Genomic DNA, 6,000 nt, shown 5'->3' with positions numbered 1-6,000 from the left:
TTAACTCTTTATGTAGAAGTTTGCTCTTTCTACGTCATCGCTATTGTAGTTATGCAAAAGTAATAATAATTTTTAATAAATAATAGAGCTAGTACTAGCTTTAGATGTGACCTTAGCAAACAAATATTTTTAGACATTTAAATAAACAATACAGTAATCAAAAAAAGCATATACTCTATTGAAAAAAAAATATTAAATATAAGCAAAGAGTTAAGTTAAAAAAAATGTCGATACTATTTTAATTAAAATCATTTAAAAAAAACACACTTATACCTAACTGTAACTACAAAAACTACTAACCGAATCGATTTTCAAGACAATGTAATATTGAGAATGTGGAATTCATACGGTAGTTGGAGTTAATATTATATATAAAAAAATGTGTCGGTTCAATGGGTTATCAAATATTATAAAAATACATTAAAATTATTATTTAACTCTTCTATTTTGTAATAAATATAGTTTTAAACTGCTTATTAATAAAATATAGCTGAATTAAAAATTGTGCTATTAATTATTATTTTTTTTAAATATTTTTTTAGCGTTTTAATTATTGTGGTTTAATCGTCAACGCAGTTGAAAAAAAATCTTTGTGGAACTTAAGCTTATGTTTCTGGCTCGTTAGAGGTCTGTAATAAAAAAACCTAATTCAATAAAACAATAGCTTTATTTGTGGGTTTAAACATATATTATTTTTAATAATTTTAAAAACTCTAATTATACTAATTCAATGACTAACTGCTCTGTTTTCCTGTTCAAATAGTAATATTTGCTTATCAATTTGATTAATACAGTAAAGATGTGAGTGAAAAGTAAATTAATTACTCATTAATACTATTAAATTATTTAACACAATAATAAAATTTTATGTAATTACTGTTTATTATTACCACTCGATTTCTACAATTTAAATGGCAATTTCAAACTTTATTTAATTATTGACCAAATTTGACATATTTTAATTTATGTTTTTATTATGGGCTTTTATTTTATTGTTTTATGTGTAATACTTTCATAAACTTTTAAAGAGAAACTTACGTTGTATCAATTTATTATCAATATTTGGTTGTAAAATATGGGAGTCGTCTAAAGATTAATTGAATAATTAATTGATTAATATATTTTACATATATATAAATGTAAATTTTACAGCTTCGACTTGTTGGTAGGCTACATTTAACAGTTCAATATTTTACTAATAATAATAATTTATATAATTTATTGTTTTTAAAATACCGAAAAAGGTCTTCAGGTGCAATTATAAAACCATTTGTATGTATCTATCGTTCTTGAATGGTTATCTTCTCTCAGCAATTTCCTGACTTACTTGTAAAATTTAAATTATTAGAAGATTTCATGCAGTAAATAATTAAAAAGCTTGATTTTTTACCACTTTCCTAAAGATCTCTAACTGTTGTTTTTTCTTGTGTCACCGATAACATTTGTGCTTTCAAATGAGCCGTAAATTATTATAAATTCTTCTATGGGTCTGATTTTTATCCATCGCTGCATCTATTTATTTTTTTCCAGCACTTTTTTCTTTTGCTTATTTATATATTTATTGTTTCAGATCTTTTTTCAAATTATTGAAACAATTAACATCTTATGAAAACCTAATTTTTTCTTGAAACCAGTTTATTGTAAAGTACTATTTGGTTCATATTTTAGATGTAATGCTATATTTAGTTAATATCATTGAACTAAATGTTTTGAATAAGCGACTCGTTTGTAAGAATCCCGAATCATTTCACACTAAGCCGACCCTGTTCGCAATATATATATATGTAGTATATGTATATAATAGGTCGATGTAAAAAATAAATAATTGAATCACTAAAAACGCGCAAAGAAAACGGAACAATGGGGCTGTGTATTTTTTGTGTTTGCACGCCTCGGAATGTTTTTTGAGAGAAAATGGATTTCTCGCCGTGAAAATCTAATCAACATCTTTTTCTTGCGCCTGCTCGCAATAAAGCAAATCAGCGGGAGGCTTCTTCTAGAGACCTAATTTGCGTGGAAAATAATCCCTCGGTCCATTGGCCCTTCACATCCTCGGCCCTAATTTTCTTTATATGCATGCATTCGTAATGTGTGTGTAATTTTTTTGCCCATCTTATCATTTTTTTCAATTTCTACCCCTAAGAAGAGGCGAGAGAAGGGTAGGCCGATTAATTGTTTGAAGTACAATTTCGTCGAATTTTTGATCTATTGAAGACGAGGGTTGAGAAAAGTTTGCCGAAGCTTTTGCGAATCTTTTCAAAAAGGCTTTGTAAATAAAGAATCTTTAAGTAGGCTACTTAAAAAGTCCGGATTATTTTTTTACGTTTCTATAAAATATAATAATAATATATATAACTCTATTTGAATATATTTTTTGATTAAATAAATAACAGCAAATATGTATCGCATCAAATAAAGGAATAAAATAGATTTATTACATTGTACTTAAATAAACAAATAGTTATGTTGTTATGTATATAGCTACAAAGCGAACGACGTGTAAAAGTTCAAAGAAAAAGCAAGGCTGTTGGAATCAAAAGCAGAAGCTAGTATATGTCTGCGCTCGTATACCAGGAAAAACTTGTTGTTTAATCGTGGTTTATTTAATTAAAACTGTGCCATGCAGGCTTTGTTCTCGTGTGAAACGGACGCTGGTTACTCGAGGGGAAATTGGAAGAGAAAATTAAAATTACAAACCATAAAAAAAAATCGTATAATCTACCATATTATTTGATCAATTTTCTCTGTAAATATAATATATATCACCCGATACAATACGATTCGTAGCTAATAATTGCTAAAATAATTATAAATCCAAGTAAAATATAAATGCAATTTATATAAAAATAATATTTAATTAACTACTAGTATAGTATATAATATGAAATTAAGAAAACATAAACTTATATGTATTTATGTCACTAACAGAGCTTTATAAATGTAAGATGTTGTTTTGTTTTGAAAACTTGATATGTAAATTATTGAAATATACTGTCTCTATAAAAGTAGCATGCACATATGTATGTTTATATTAAAAACTAAAAATTTCTATACCGATTAATAATATTTACATACAAAGGCAATATAATTTATATGGTGACATTATAACATTAAGATTTGTAAAAAGGTTTAATATTTTTTTGGAATAAGCTCTTTTTATACCATTAAATTTAAAATTAAAGCATGCTTTAATTAGTTTAATAAAATCAATATCAAAACTTGCGGTTCTAATTAAAAGAGACGAAAGTTAATGATCACTTACTTATTGTTTTTTTTAATTTTTATAATATTTATTATTTATATTATTTTTATTTTTTTACATAATTATATTTTAAAAACGTTTGCTTACATATGTATGTATGTGTTGACGAGGAAAGTTAATATTTTGGCTTGAAATTTCTCCGAAGCAGAAAACAGGAAGTCCATTATCAAACTCTGTTAACTTCGTTAATTTAAAAGCAATTTAATATGTCAATGGTTGATAAATCAATTACCTCCAGTTATTAATACTTAGAAACATGTTTTATATTAAGATCGAAATTTTGAAAAAGTTATAATAAATCTTATTATCTGGAAAGGGGTCTGAAAATATTTTTGGAGCTTCAATGAATTCTAAAAATAAGTTTAAAAAACTTGTTGCTATTTGCCTACATATAAAGTAAGGCAGACTATTTAAATATTATTCGTTTTTTTACAATAACCATTAGGCTTAATTAAATTTAATGAAATTAAATAACAAATAATTATATTAGTAGTGTATCTTTCAATTTCAGAATTATTGTTTATAAGCATTTAAAAAAATAGCTATGTAGTAAATTATTTAAAGTCGATGACTATAAAGCAGTGTTCAATGCAAAGGTTGTGAATGATCCACATTCATTTAAATTTTCAATCGTGTGCTAAAAATTGAAATTAAAAATTATAGTTAATTCTAATTTCACACAATCATCTTTGGTTATGTTTTTTAGCTTTTTGTTATTACAGTGATCGAAATCAAATGTATTATTAAAATAAAACTAGGACGTAAAACATAACTCATCGAAATAATAGTGCCATCATATTTAAAATGATAGTATTTAAAAATAATATTTAAAGAATATCTGAGAAAACCAAAAAATAGTTTTAAAATTATTGATAACAGAAAAAAATAGGAATTTAGGAGAAAATACATTTTTTTTAATTATTTTTAAGTTATAATACTTAAAATGCTTCTTTAAACTAGTTTAAGAAAAAGAGGCGCTGTGTACAATGGTGTTGCATTTTTTTTCTTTTTTTGCAAGATTTTGAATTAATGCTAGAAGGATACCCAAAATACGTTGACCTGAAACTTACTGATGCACTTTCATATATACGTAAGTCTTTTTAAAGATTTAAAAATTAGTTAAAAAGGCTGTCTGCACTAAGCATTTTGTGCAATGAAACTGACAAGCAAATGTTGATAAACTCTTCAATGATTTCGCTATAAAAAAATCTAAAATAATACTTTTTTAATTTATTTATATCTAATGATTTAAGCTTTTTTATTAATTTACATTTTATTCAACACAACATAAGGTTGGATTTAAAAGTGTGACACTATTATTATAAAATAGTATTTTTTTAATACGTTTATTTTGATAATATAAACAATTTTACAGACAAATTAATTATATATAATTAATAAGTTCCTAATTATATAATTAAGAACTTTAGGTGCGGCTTCCAATATTTTCAATTAGGCAACTAAGGCTCTTGCTGCAAAAATTCTTGCAACCCCCGATGTGTAATATAATATACATGTTATTGATATAGCTATTTTTATGTTAATAATTTGTTATTAGTTACAATTTGACTTAAAAAAATAAGAGATAAAACTTTTGTGGTTGTAGTTTAAGGAAAAAACTAAAAAACCTTTTACAATTCAGGCGAAAGAAAAATAAAATTATAGAAAACTAAAAAAACAATAAATTAATTGATAACTTGAGTACATTTCATTGGAGAACTGGAGAATTGGAGAAGCAATACTTGCTTTGCCATTTAAGGTTGTTTTTATTGATTGATTCTGTACAAAAAGAACTTATTGTAATTATGTAGTGACTCCTATGCATCAGACACGAATCTGAGGTCCCGCCTTGATCCTTGATCCTGATGTTTTTTGATGTTCCTAGTTTTTTGGATATTTGGTTATTGATGATTGTTTAAAAAAAGAAAATTTGTGGTAATGGGTGGGGATGTGATTGATAGTTGACGGGTAAGGATAGCTTGTGGCGTTTGTGTTGCGAGTGAGGTTACCTTCAACCTCGGACTACCTCTTCGCACCAAGAACATCTTCGCTGAACGGACTTCTTCGACCTCGGACTTACGCCTTGCTTCCTGTACGAGCAATCAACTCTAGGACACGCGCTCAAAAAGACAAGCACTGACGCCTTTCAGCAGGAGATATTCATAAAAGTAATTTTGTACAGTTTGCTGAACAAACGTCCTCCACAAATCATCAACTAATGCAACCAAAAACATCGAAGCTACTATCCACAACCAGAAGGCTTCAATTGCTTGCTTAAATTTTTTTTGTAGATTTACATAAATATATTACTTAAAAAAAATAGTATTTTTACTTCCATCTTAATCGTGAAATAGTTTTTTAAATCTAATTAATTGTATTTTAAAATATGTATATATGTTTGTAATTTGTATCACTATAAAAAAAAATATTTTAATAATTTTTTAAATGTTTTTATTGCTTTTTTTTAAATAATATATCATACGTGTAACATTTTTATAGACATTAAACTCTCCAAAGTATGCCAATAATAGTCGTTATTAAGGCGCAGGTAGAAACAAAAACAACACACAATCGTATTTTCATGCAAATGACTCGGCTCTAGCACGCGTGAATGTATGTGTATAAAAATTGGATAATGTGACGTGCACTGATGTAGAGAAGTCCGAATCTGTTCAGATGCATATAAACAATTTTTAATCATCTGCATAAAGAAGGATACTTGAAGTTGAGTTCATATA

This window comes from Plectrocnemia conspersa, unplaced genomic scaffold (assembly GCF_051122295.1).
Source record: "Plectrocnemia conspersa isolate PC_06_02 unplaced genomic scaffold, ASM5112229v1 ptg000008l, whole genome shotgun sequence".
Classification (NCBI taxonomy): domain Eukaryota; kingdom Metazoa; phylum Arthropoda; class Insecta; order Trichoptera; family Polycentropodidae; genus Plectrocnemia; species Plectrocnemia conspersa.
Note: the sequence above shows the minus strand (reverse complement) of the source record.